This window comes from Ambystoma mexicanum, chromosome 10 (assembly GCF_040938575.1).
Source record: "Ambystoma mexicanum isolate Mex_15411 chromosome 10, UKY_AmexF1_1, whole genome shotgun sequence".
Lineage (NCBI taxonomy): Eukaryota > Metazoa > Chordata > Amphibia > Caudata > Ambystomatidae > Ambystoma > Ambystoma mexicanum.
The window spans coordinates 850900052-850914142 of NC_090932.1; positions in this window are offsets into that span (position 1 = coordinate 850900052).

Consider the following 14091-nt stretch of genomic DNA (forward strand, 5'->3'; position numbering starts at 1 on the left):
AAATGTACAGGGATAATAGACAGATGGATGACAAACGGGCAGTGTACTAGGACTTTCAAACTGGCAGCATTCAAACCATAAGTATATCGGCATTGTGGAGAATACAAGTACAGTGAACATTTGAAAAATAAATTATGTAACAGGCAAATGCGAGCATGCTAACCTTGCTGAAACTGGGAGTGCACTGGAATTATGGAAGCAGAGCATAGAGGAATTCTGTGTGAAATGCGAATAACTCGGAATGTCAAACTTGGAATATGCCAGGATGGTAACAATAAGAACATTGTTGGCGCAGTGCAGCCTGGCAGTATACTGTGGCTGCCATTTGAGAGGATACTGGGATTGTCAAACAGGGATTTTAAAGAGGCTGTGCCTACTGGGGAAATACTGGGTGCTTCCATTACTCGAGATGTATTTAGACTCTGCAAACCGGATATACACTGCAATTTCATTCAAGGTGTGTGAATGTTTTTTCAAAAGTTTCAATAACATCGTAAAGCATGTGTAAATATTTTGGGCAGATTCCATACCATCCACAGCTTTTCAATATGTGTTCATATTGGTGGTAACTGACATTAAATTGCTTGGGTTTCTTCACATAAATGTGTCCAAAGGTGTTGTGGTTTAATCTGCTGACCGGATTCTCATGTGTATTCATTTTGGGAGATGATTTAATATGGCATTGGCAGCTTTTCAGTTGAGAGATACATTTTAACCACATCTGGCCAACAACTTGTTTTTGTGGACACATAATTATAATTTGGAGAGCAATCAAATCGTTTATTTCATAATGGGTACTTTCTGGTTTCTTAAAGATTTCATGTTTGTAATGTTTGGAGTAACATACTGACTGCAATGACAGACTGTACCGCGCAGCAATGTTAGGATTACTTACAGGTAATCTTCATTACCCCTAACCCCACTCTTCCCAGTGAGAGAACTTACTTTGTGAGGTCTCTGCCTTATAACAGGAGCACATTCATCAATTTTGAATAGCTTGCCTTTTCATCCCCTGGAGGGTATATATTGTCTCATGTATACCACAATTCTTAGTTCCCTCTTCCACTCAGATTATGGCCCTTAATCCTGACTGGATGGGAGAAGTGGGCTGTAAGTACTATGACAATCGGAGTAGGAGTAATGAAGATATCGTCGTCTTCATCCCAGTATTTATTTATTTATTTATTTATTTATTATTTTATTTGGATTAGCTGACAAAATCAACTTTTCAAACATAAATTGTTATTGTTTCACAGACAAACTAAAATATATTAAAAAGGGATGAAAAGAAAAATTATATATTTTTTAAAGGATTACAAAGTTTTAAAATTCGATTAGACATTTCTAATAAGAAGAAAAGGAAAATCTAATTAGGACAATACTAATTGCAAACCACCATTTTCTCATGAACAATAATTCAGCAAATTGGTGATCAAATAGACAGTAAATTTATCATTACATAGTTTCAGCTGGTATAACTATTTCTAAAAATTGCGCTATAGCTTTCATTACTGCAAATCTCTTGCTCGAGAACAACAGGTACCAGATTTTATCTTCACCAGCTTCATTAAACAGACAGAGAAGAGTCTCAAAGTATCGCATTCTTTGGGCACTCAATTTTCGGCATGATACCAATATATGTGTTAGTGTCTCCTTTTCAGTATCAATATTACAGTGATGGCAAAAGTTCATAGCAGATGATATAACCTTTCGGCGGGCTAGAATTTCCCTTGTTGGCCACAGGTTTAGTCTAAAACGTAGGACTCCCAGTACTTATTGAGGAATACCAATGCTTTAGAATGGTGGGCCTATGAGGAATCCTTGTAAATCATAAAACAATGCCAAAACACCCCTATAATGTGGCCTCTAATCTCAGGGACCCAGCACTATTCAGCAGAAGCCTGCAAACGGACCCTAGTGCCCTACCTATAAGAAGTACAACCAGCAACCGTAAACTTGAAAGGGGAACAGATGAAATGCATTATGATGCAAGTCGCCAAAAGATGGATGGCTGAAACTCCCTAGGGCACACATGAACCCAAATCACTGTCGAATGAATGAGAAGATTGAGGTCTAATGTTTCTGCTACACTGAATATTAGAGATCATGTCAAACTTCCCAGCAGAGGAAGCACTGCCCAGAAGGGCCCCACTGCCCAATTTGCACCCTGATGATGCAATTGGAGCTCCTCCAATGTGAGTCGTTCAGGAACAAGACCAGCAGTACCTCATACTCAGCAAAATATAACAGCTTTCAGGAAGAATAGCATTCCCGCCTAGAACAGGGCCTAGGGACACATTGTCATGGTCAGGCCTAATCTCCAGGGTCCAAAAACCTGGAAGATTCACAGACACTAGATCATTTTATATTCAATAATAATGTCTTGTTTGGGTAATGGCCAACCCAAGCCCAAAAGAGGCGGGAGTAAATACATGCTGTATAACACCAATCCACTAGCAGACCCAAGCAGACCACCCTGGGAGAGAACTAGACTCGGTGTTTAGCACACTTTGTCAAATTACAACTTTGGTGAATTCAGTTGTGTTTTTTGCTGTTTTATTTACCACTATCTGGTATGTGGTAAGTTGGGGTAAGGCCTATAATAGGGTACTGGGGTGGAAGGCGAGGTATAGTGGGGGAAATCACTTAATTTGAACAAACTCAGCCAGGGACTATGATAAACTGATGTAGTTGATCAGGGAGTTAACCATAGAGCCACCACACTAAATGGGGCAGGACATATAGTTCCCCAAGACACCAAGGCATACAAGGCTCAGGTAGGTGATCATGGAAGACTAGCAGAGCAATTATAATATCAGCAGAGCAATTATAATATCAAGAGAGGAAACTGAGCTGTGATCTCAAGAGTATTAAAAACATGTTTCAGCAAATATTGCACTGTCCACCACCACCTGCTGTTGAGTGACCTTCTGTCACCTTGATGCAATATGTAATTGTGGGAACATGCCAACTCTGTTCTACCATCATCCCCCTCTCACTCACAGAGATCGAATTAAGATTTGAGGAGCTGATGCTAAGGCAGTTCCTGGAAATCTGGCCTGGTCCAGTGAGCAGGAACTACCTCCAGTATTCAGAGAGCCAGAACCTAAAACGCTCCAAACCTCCACTGGAGGTGCAAACTAATATTAGGTCAATTACATGTTAACCATTATGCTTTGTGTCCTATAGATATTTCATCATATATACACATCACAAAACCTACAGACTTGATGACACATACATATGTTTGCAATTGGCACCATAAGGTGAAATAGTTCCTGGGTGCTGCTGGCATCATGCAAACCAGGCTCTATGAGGGAGGAAGCAGTTGTTTAACCACTACCAGCAATGTCAACCCCTGGACATGAGTCATGGGAGAACTCTTTATAGAAATCAAGGGGCATGCCATAATGTATTCCTCAGCGATGTTTGAACGTATATAGCCGCCCCTCACGCAGCTACCCCAAGTAGGAACTGGACCAAAACTCACGTGAGATGTATCTCAATGGGACACAAGGACCAGGAAGGGAGTCCTGGGTCTTGAAAAGATCTTCTAAAAGATACCTAGTAAAATAACTAGACTGGAGAAGGAGATGATCTGTGGAGGTGATATGACTAGGATGCAGTTGCCTCCTCTAAACCAGAATCACCTGATAATCAATGTGGAGCCTAGACTGGATCCAGAATTGATATATACAACCATAACTGTACACAATACATACAGAGAGCTTGTAAAGGGCAAGGAAGTAATTGACTAAAAAACCCTGACTTCCTCCTAGAGATTCAGGCTGCAAAGACTCCCTTTCCAATACCATTATTTATGGCATCCTATTTGAAAAGCTTTTTGCAGGTGGAAAAAAAGAGTCATAGCCTGTGTGAAACAGAATCTTTCCTTTGTGATTAGTAGAGAGAGTGAGAAACTGTGGAAGAACCTTCACTTGACACATAAAATGCCATGTCTCTCAAGCAGCCCTGATCGGGAAGAAAATTCATGAACTCTATACACACAGTGGGCCTCATTACGAGTCCAGTGGTAACCGAGCCGGAAAAACCGCCAGGTTACTGCCGGACCCGTATTACCATTCCGCCTCCATGATTCCCGGAATCACTGGGGCATTACGACCCCGGTGACCCGGGAATTCCGGAGGTGGAATTGTGGAAGTCCCATGGAGCCCCATAGGACTCGATGGGGACAATGGAAACACTGGTTCCGTCTATGACAGAGCCAGTGTTTTCATGTCCGCCTGCAGGCGGGTGGTGTTAAACCCGCCAGGTCAGACCTGGCGGGAGGGATACCTCCCACCTGCAGGACTCTTAATCAGCCAGTCCGGAAAGAAAGGTGGTGGCGGTTTTACCACCACCATTTTTTCCAGACCAGCAGGGTCGTAATGAGGCCCAGTATGTCAATGTATAGATTAAACACTCCCAGGGGACCAAATCATCTATAAAAAGGGGAGTACAGCTTTGTTGCCCAAATACTGCAGAGACAATTGGATGTACAAAGTAATACTGCCTTTTCCTGGGCCTGATCCTAGAATCCCTGGTTGCCAGTTTAAGACTGCCTTCAATACTCCCTGTCATCTGAGAGGGATCTGACCTCGGTTTCACAACATCCTGCTGACAAACCTCATATAGGTACGTTCCACCACTCAAAACTCCATGACTATACTGAGAGTCTTGAGTTCATCTGGGCCGATTACGTCCACGTGTGTACCCACTAGAAACCTGGTCATATTGACCAGTGGCAGTACCGGGGCTCTAGTAGAACGACTGCTTTTCTGCTAGAAATTATCCTTTCAAGCAGTATACCATCCTCAGTAAAGAGTATCACCACTCTGGCCAAGATTCCTCAGGACATATCAATCAGGTCAGAGTACATGGTAGCTCTGCACTGTGCCTGAGGAGTTCAGGCTAATGACTCATTCTCCTGCTGTTGTGTGGGTGACACACCCAAATCATACCTGTGAGTAGTAAGAAATGAGAGTTGAACATGAAGTGGTAATAATCTCAACATTGCCGATTTATTAACAGAAAGGGGTTTGGATAAATGATTATATTACCCTAACTTAAAACAAATGTCCCTTCCCATGAAACTAGAATAGGCTGACCTTGTGTCCACACTAAATCTGACTCTCACACTAACATAAAGAATCCAAAGGTGCAAGGCAAATGTTTCAAACTTCAATACAGCAAAAACGTGCAAAAACGTAAACATATCATTTCAACCAAACAATCCTTATGCCGAAGGGGGTGGTTCCCTTCCCCTGGATTATTTAAGGGACATGGTTCAAAATGTTCTTTTTCAAGGCCAGCCTCTTAAAAGCAATACACATGTCTCTTTGTTTTCCCTACTACTCTCCTCAGGATGTTCTTTCCACAACCTTGGTTGGATTTTAACAAAGAGGAAATCTCTCCCAGTCTTTCAGAATGGCAAAACAAGCTATCCTTTGCACAATGCTGATTGGAATATGGCAAAGGAAAGTCTTTCCTACTTTTCAGGATGGTTAAACAAATTTCTTTGCTCCGAGAGTGATTAAAGTATCACAAAAGGCAAATCTTTTCAACTTCTCTGGTTAACAAAAGATGCAATTGAAACAATAACTTAATACAACAAAATGTCTCCAACACACCAATTCAAAGTGGTTTTCCTGGTACACTGTCCTGTCAGGAAACCTCTCGACTGAAAACTCTTGACATCCTGGTTTACTCTCCTGCCAGGAATATCCCCCTTTTGGCTTACATGGATCCCCTGGTATCCTTTCCTGCCAGGTATCTCTTCCCAAAAAGGTTCACTACCTGATGCTCTTATTGGGTCTTAAATATCACACAATTGTACTGGCTGACTTCAGTTAGTGCTTTTTTCCAAGCTCCCCCATACTGACATCCCATATATGAGTGTCTGTGCTCCTTCTATCAACCTTTCTTATAATGTCTCTTGGATCTTAGCAATGCGTGAGGTTTCCCCCAACTAACATCTCATATCAGGAGAATTGTACAACTTTTGCCTTTTTGTTTCTCTTACAATGTCTTGTGGCTTATGGCAATGCTGGTTTCAGGTTTCCCCCCAACTGCCATCTCATATCAGGAGAATTGCACCATGTTTGCCGTCTTGTTCTCTCTGTAATGTATTTTGGCTTATGGCAATGCTGTTTCCAGGTTTCCCCAACTGACATTTCATATCCGGAGAATTGAACCATGTTTGCCCTTGCTGTTTAAATATATTTGTTTGGTATTTCGAAAATACTTCCCAAATGCTTGTTAACGTCTTTGCACGTCCGGGGGCCCCTACTCGTTTTTGTTGACTCGCCAGTGGTTCATCATGTGGCTGCTGCAACAAGATACCAACGGGGAAGCTTTCCCTCCTATAGAGAGTCTCTTTCGGATCCTGTGCTGTGTGTCAACCCTTTGCCGGTGGAAGCGCTGCCGCTCTGCAGGAACTGTCTCTCTTGGTCCTGCTGCATGCAGCTCCTCATCTCTTTAATGGAGTTCCTCATCTCCTATCCTGAATGCCTCAAGCTCATATATACTACCAGGGCCCACACGAAAACTACCTGCTAATGTCATAATTGGCTGTAAAATTAGCTTCGTACCTACAACAGAAAGAAGGGGGAACATTGTCTTATCGAACATATATATAGACAATGGGGTCGGAAAAATATCAAAAAATATATCAGTTTTCATTTTTTAGCACATGATAAAACAAGGACATGAAAAGTAATGTCCATACAAATAATGCATGTATATAAAACAATACAAACAAGTAGACGATCTGGTATTTTATGCCATCAAAAAAGAAAACTTATCCTATATCTACAATGTGATGTTAGTAACTAGTAAGTGAATTTATTCACATTTCTTAACACCAAGCGGCTTTAGAAAGGTGTCAAGCGATTTTGGAAAAGTGTCAACAGTAGCAAAATCTGTTTCCAGCCTTTATATGGTAACTACTGATGCCCCACAGTTCAAGGTCGAGAGTAGATGTGTGTATTATCCGTTAAGGCTTTCATCAGGACACTTGTAATCCAGATAAGGACGTTTTTTAGATGTTGTGTAGATGAGCTATATTCATTTCTGACCAGCAATTCTGAGAAAAACACATAAAAAATTATTTCACCGACCATTTCCACCAAAATGTTTTTTCACAAAAATTGTCCTATCATGTATAGGTGACAATCTATATTTTAAAACAGCCAAAGAATACAATCTTTTTACGCATCAACTTGCTAATTTATTTATAAACAAGCTTAAGAAAACTAAGTTCAATTCATCTGAGAATCATCATTTATCACCAAATTTCATTTCATTTTCAAACAGATCATTGCATTTTGACAAATTGTGCCCAAATCTGGAAGCGGAGGCGGGGGGGAGGGTTAGGGAAGAGGGAAAAAGAGAAAAAGGAATTGAGTGACTTCAAAACTCCTATGTATGTCAGATCTGTGTAGGTATTTACAGAATGATACTGTACCTTTCCGTGCTACCTCTTGTCAGCAATCACATTTCTTGTGCTTATAAAGGTCATATGTACCGGCCAGTACCCAACACATAGGTCTTCTGTGCATTTGGCTAGAATTAAAAAGCAGATATAGCCCTTTTACAATTTTTGGCCTCAATTTGCTTTTGATCTTATGATTCTGTTTATTCAATGGTTAAGAGGCCTACCTATAATAAAGACAGGCAGGTCAATGCTGTATTTCAAATGGGATGTAGCAGCATTCCCAGGGCTTGAGTCCTTATAATTCAGAACCAAAGGTGGAGACATAGTGTATCGCGGGAGATAGAGCCACGTGCACTGCAGAGGAGTAAAGAGGTTTCTCAGTAACCCTAGGGAAAAACAAATTCAAAAAATCTTATTGGGACATCTTGCTTGCGGGGAAGAGACCGCTAAAACTATCCTAAATTTAAAAGGGGGCGGTCACCCTATCTTGAAATTAAGGGGGTCGCTGGCGTGTCAATACAACATTTTGGTAACAATTGGTATTGAAGAATGACCTGAGGAAAACATATCATTCTACACTAAATGACCTGATAAAGGTGTACAGAAGGAGAATACATATACCAGAATGGCCATATGTAGGAGTTTTTTTTACATTTTTAAAGATAGGCAACGATCTTAATGATTGCCTATGGTCTGATGCTGACCAGAATTAAATTGAATTATCTACCAATATGATGAGTGCATAGTCTTTATGCAGATGATAGGTCTAAGAAGTCGGGACTTTATTTACGCAAGAACAGGTTCCATTCGATGTACAGATTGAGACCCTTATTTACTGAATCCATATTATAAATCCATTTTTGTTCTAGTCTACGAAGCTTCAAGTCTCTATTACCGCCACGAGGATTTGGACCCAAAGTTTGTAGCACACACCAAAAAAGGTCATCATGGCTGTGTTTCATTTTTTTGTAATGTTCCACCAAGGGTTTATCTGCAGTGCCATTTTTAATACAGGATCGGTGTTCTCCTATCCTGGTTTGGATAGCTCTTTTAGTTTTTCCAATATACCAGAGGCCACATTGGCAAATGATACAATAGATCACCCATTTTGTAGCACAATTGGTAAAAGATTTTAGCTGCCATATTTTGCCCTTAAGGTCAATTGATTTTAGATCTTTTGTAAATTTGCACATTAGACATTTACCACATCTGAAGTGACCTGTGACTGGTGGGAGATCCCATATCGTGGATTGTGTGTTCATCGCGTCCCGTTTTTGCGGGTATGTGTGAACCAGTTTGTCACCAAGGTTTGGTAACCTTTTGAAGGTGAAGCGAGGAGGAAGTATATTGAAAGATTCGGTGTTGATCGTCTTCCAATTTTTTAGAATAGACTTTCTCAAGTCATTACTGATAGGAGTGAAAGACGAGACACATGTGAATTTGTCGAGAGCAGTTTTTGTTTGTTTTTGAAGGCATTCTCCTCTCTGTATATTTTTAGCCTTCTTATGGGCTCTTCTTATAATGTGTGATGGATAACCTCTATCTTTCAAATCCTCAAGCTCATTACTGATGCTTCCCACTCTTCCCAGGCCTCTTCTCAGTGGGGTTGCCTCTGCCTCTGGACTCACATCCCACTCTGCACATTCTGCAGCCCGTCTGCTCTCCCCTTCTCCATTCTCCCAGCTTCAGGCATCTTTCAGGTTTAAATTCCCTGCGTAGCTGATCTGGATCTTGACAACTGGACTGCATGGTGTACTCGGTGCCACGTTCCTTCCACATTAACTCCTTGCTCCTCTTCCTCGTCTCAGTACTTGAGGCTTTCTGGGACTTGGATCCAAGAATGTTTCAGATGATTTTACATTACATTGTTGAACATTTGCATTTAAAGTGCAATCACCATAAACATTAGATGTTGGATATGTTTTAGGTTTATCATATACACATGAAGACTGCATGGGGTTTTATTTGAACAAAGTAGTTTTTGGAGGTTTATAATTAGATGGTTTTGAATAATGACAACAGGCCATCAACAACTCCAGAATTAAGGGATCCTCCTCACAAGAAAGAGAACACTACTTCTCTCCTGTTGGAGTCACAACTCTCCCGTCAGCCATATCCTCCCATGTGATCCATCCCTGGAATACCATCCTGACCTAGGCTCAATATCGTCTAGTGGCCGCCTTCCTCTGGTCTCATGGGACAAGACTTTAGGCTGGAGATCTGTGATGACTCCACGGGATTCATCACACAACCAGCATGTTTATTTGACAGATATGTCAACCTTAGGGTAATTCTTTGCAATATAAAACCAAACCAAACGCTAAAACTCAGAGACCCAAGGCTCTCCTAATGTTGGTGTACTTCAGTGACCATTGGGTCCAACACAAAGCCCCTATGCAGATACAACATCCACTAAGCCTACTCAAGGCTCAGATGCTGCTGTAACTTAAGCTCACAGGTGATGTCGGAATGCAATTGCATATCTTTCTAGTCCCCAGTTTTCTCCACATGAACATCCTATCATAGGTCCACCCACTGGGCTCTGAGCCCAAGGAGAACCTGGTAACTCCTAGCCGGCCTCCGAATGGCCTGCGAGCAATGGAAAAACTTGCCAGTAGTGATAGATGCAGGAGTACGGACTCTGAGAGCTGGATAACCTCAGGCCAAACCACTTCAAAAACAAACCATAACTCAAATAAAGATCATTGGTGTCAAGTGCAGAAATACCTGAACATAGTAACACAACGTACTGACACCATCATGCCCTGGAGTATGGTGCCTTACACGTTAAAAAATAAATATATATATATATATATATATATATATATATTAAAGGAAATCAGTCATGTTACTGCTAATGCTGGAGGCAGCATCTGAATTCGGATTTTCAAGTTCCAAAGTCCTCAGTTTCCCCATTGTATCACTAAGGTTGGTTGGACAATTCCTGTGCAAGAGTGCTCTGGCAGCATTACGCATTGTAATTTTCCTTCACACACTTTTGCTTCTTCAACACAGGGAGACTAGTGAAAAGGGAGGCAGGTAGGAATTGATTATCATACTACTGTGTTTCTTAGGAATCTACCCACGATTAAAACATAGAACCTTGTTAAACTTTTTTTTTTGTTTTTGATTGAATGTTATCAGGCAAGCATTGTCGTAAAGTATGCCGAGGTCTTGTTCTTCAAATCTCTATGGACAGCTTTTTGTTCACATAATTAATAATGAGCCCGCCCAGGTTGAAAAGTCTGTGGCCAGTGCACACTACTCAATGAGGGTCAAAATAATAAAGTTGTCACCAAATAATCAGACAGTCTGAGAAAATAAGTGTCAGGGGTCAGAAATAAGTGCTGGGTCTGGCCCCTGGCAAACACCCACACAAATTAAGCACTGGTCCTCGTTGTTGTTCAGCTCTGTATGTCTTTCCATTCCAGTTTCTTTTTTCTATGTGTAAACATTAATCATTATACTTGCTATAGTAGTGCCATATCTGAGGGTCGATGCATATACAAGTCCTCCAGCTGTGGGTAAACCCGGATTCCATTTTCAGTTGAGAAATGATGGTCTTTTTTATTGTTCTGCTTATGAGTGATGTATTATTTATTGAGGGGTGTTTTCGTTTTCATTTTTGTTTAGATTTTTTATCTGGAGGGTGGGTGGATGTTTTTCATTTAAACGTTTACGGGAGCAGAATTCTTTTTGCAATGTTTAATTTACAGCCTGTGCACTAGCTCTAGTATGAATGTGGTTTTTGTGCAAATGCAGGGTGACTATTTGATGGCTCGTTTGTAGGTTGTGGCACCAGAGCAGTTACCAGATGTGTACAGACAGAATGCGGGTGACATTTAGGCCTGATGCAAAGACTACACTTGCATCGGGGTTGCAGTGAGTGATGCCGCCAGGGCAGTGGTAGAAGTGTACCGAAAAAAGTAGTGGAACTGGGGTCTCGGCAGGGGAGAGAGTAGGTGGAAGCATAGTGCAACATGTGAAAAGGTGGTGCGGCGGGGCATTGCAACAGTCTAGGTGACTAGTAATTAAGGCTCCTCTTACAACTTTACACTTGTACAGGGGCATGAATGGACAAATCCTCTATATAGCATGGTGAATATGGTCGTAAAAGGTAGAGGAATGGTAAGAAGAAAAAATAAAAGTATTGGAACGCCGCTCCTGACCGTTTCCGCTCACTTCGGTCACTGCACCAGGGTACATGTAATCTTTGCACTCCTTCAAATCCATTTTTGTGCTGGGGCTACACCTAGCAATGTTGGTGCAAGAGCCCAAGACCCAATTTATGCTGGTCTTGGCACTAGTCATTTGACAGAATTTGAACTAGTGGCAGCGTGGACCTTATGTGCCCTGAATTCCGCGCTTTTGCGAAGCTGGGAGCCGCGCGGGCACGTTGCCAGAGTTACTCCGAGTGGAGGGCTGGCCTACCTAGAAGTCTGGAGATTTCCCGATGGGCTACAGCACCGTGGCCCTATTTTCAGAGTACTCGGAATGTTGTATATTGTTGCATGCAGCCTACACAGTTGAGATGCTATTTTCGCGTGCATGCTGTCATTTGTGGCCACCATGTGAACACAAATCCAGTTCCTCTTTTGGTTCCCATTCCACTCACGGTTGGCACACAGTTCATTGTACAGGTAATTCACGCATTCACATCCTGGCTTTGCACCACTGGGAAGACCAGCCTCATTTGGCAACTTCATGATGCTTCCACCAGCAGAATGCTGGTCAAAGTGCCAGCGCTACAATCAGTGCAGGTTGGGGTATTGGGCCGGCTCTAAACTAGGTATGTAGATCTGCCAAAAAGGCAATGCAGTTGGGCCCTAGAGCATTCCTGGCTGCTCTGGCTGTCCAGACTAGCTGCACCATACTGTGTCTCGTGTTCAGCCTCACTCGCCCTGCTTCTGAGCCAATAGCGGGCCATTCTTGGGAGGCAGCCTTTATAGAGGCCGGAGGCCTGCGGGCGTGTGGTGCTGTTGATAAGAATTCCAATATATAAGTAAATAAATAAATGGCCAAGTCCATCAGATTGTGGCCATGGTGGGAAGTACAAGTTGGAGGACGCTTGCAGCAGGTACATTTGCATACGAGAATACACTTTTGTAAGTAGGTAGATGAATAGTTTGCATAGGTTACAGGGGGTAGCGGGCAGTACCCCATCCCCCAATACGGTGTATTCTGGTTGGGAATGGGAGGTAGGGCTTGTGCCAACCTGCAAACGTGGGGGCAGAGGGAAAGCAATACAATAGCTGAATATTCTGACAAATAATCTGAAATAGTCACTGGCAGCCACCATGGGAATAAGCACAGGCTTCCCCAGTAAGTATTTCACTCTAATGAGCAGCTGTACTTTCATTTCTAATGACATGCACAGCAAAGTCCCAACTTGTATGAGTTGAACATTGACAGACCACGCCCTATTTGTTGATTTGTTTCGCTAACGAACTGAGGGCATACTTGATTAACTGGATGAATCACTCGCAGGTGACACCTAAGCATTATTGGCCCCGAGCAGCAGGCAATACAGGAAATTAGGAGCCCAGAAGCCGGCCTTATGCAGCCAAGCGCGAGGAGTAAAATCCGTGTTATCAAGCACAATTATTTCTGCCAATTACGTGTCTCTAATTTCTTTCGGGTCAAGGGTTTCCTTTCCTTCCATTGCAAGCTGCTAAGCCTCATTCCAAAATGTAACCGGGTACAGTCCTCATGATTTGCTAGAGGGATTGGCCGGGTCAACCACTAACCAGAATGAGTGCTTTGTAGAAAGGAGCACATTTCACTGGAGTCAGCCGAGAGATCCTGGCTTCATCTTTGGGCTTCCTCAAGTGGAAGGCACTTTTACTGCCAACATCGTTTGCTCATTAGAAACACAGCGCTATTTCTCCTTGCCTAAATTATATCTTAACCTTTTGTTTTGACTGGTGTATCTTAGAGATGACTACTTTTATTATTTTATCACTTTTGCAATGCATTACTTTTAAGGGTACGTCTTTCTCTGGGAATTCCTACATAATGGCTTGTACCGCACTCTCTAGCACTTATGGGCCCCGATTCATGGATTATTTGCGCCGAAAAAAACAGGATTTGTGCGCCATTCTGCCCGCAAATCCCTGTTTAACAAATGGGCATTTGCGGGAAGAATGGCGCACGAATCAGGGCCCATAAGTGCGGTAATGGTAAGTAATGGAATTGAACCCCATAAAACAGCAACAAGACCATGGGAACAATCGAAATAAAACGAGTTATAGGATACCACACCTGAGGAGCACGGGGCCTCTTAGAAGACAGGCGATTGTAAAACGAGAACGTGTGCAACACACGTAATAAACATTTAAAGGCAAAGAATGACAAGTTATGAATAAAGTAGAAGGCAAGTTATGAATACATTGAAAAGCAAGTGATGAACACGAAGTTTGTGAAAGCAAGGTGGCGGAAGAGAGTGAGCACCACAGAGTGAGTTGTGTGGAAGAACAGACTGTGGCAAAGCCATGAGACTGGCAAGGAGAATTCAGAGTGAATGCAAAAGTAAAGCACAGGTGTGGTGAACGAGATACCTGTGTGAGCAAGAAACCTGGGGGTATCGGTTGCATGACATGTAAGGGGTGGACCGTGTGGTCCGAAAACTGCGCCTAGACCAAGGATACCCTGTCTGG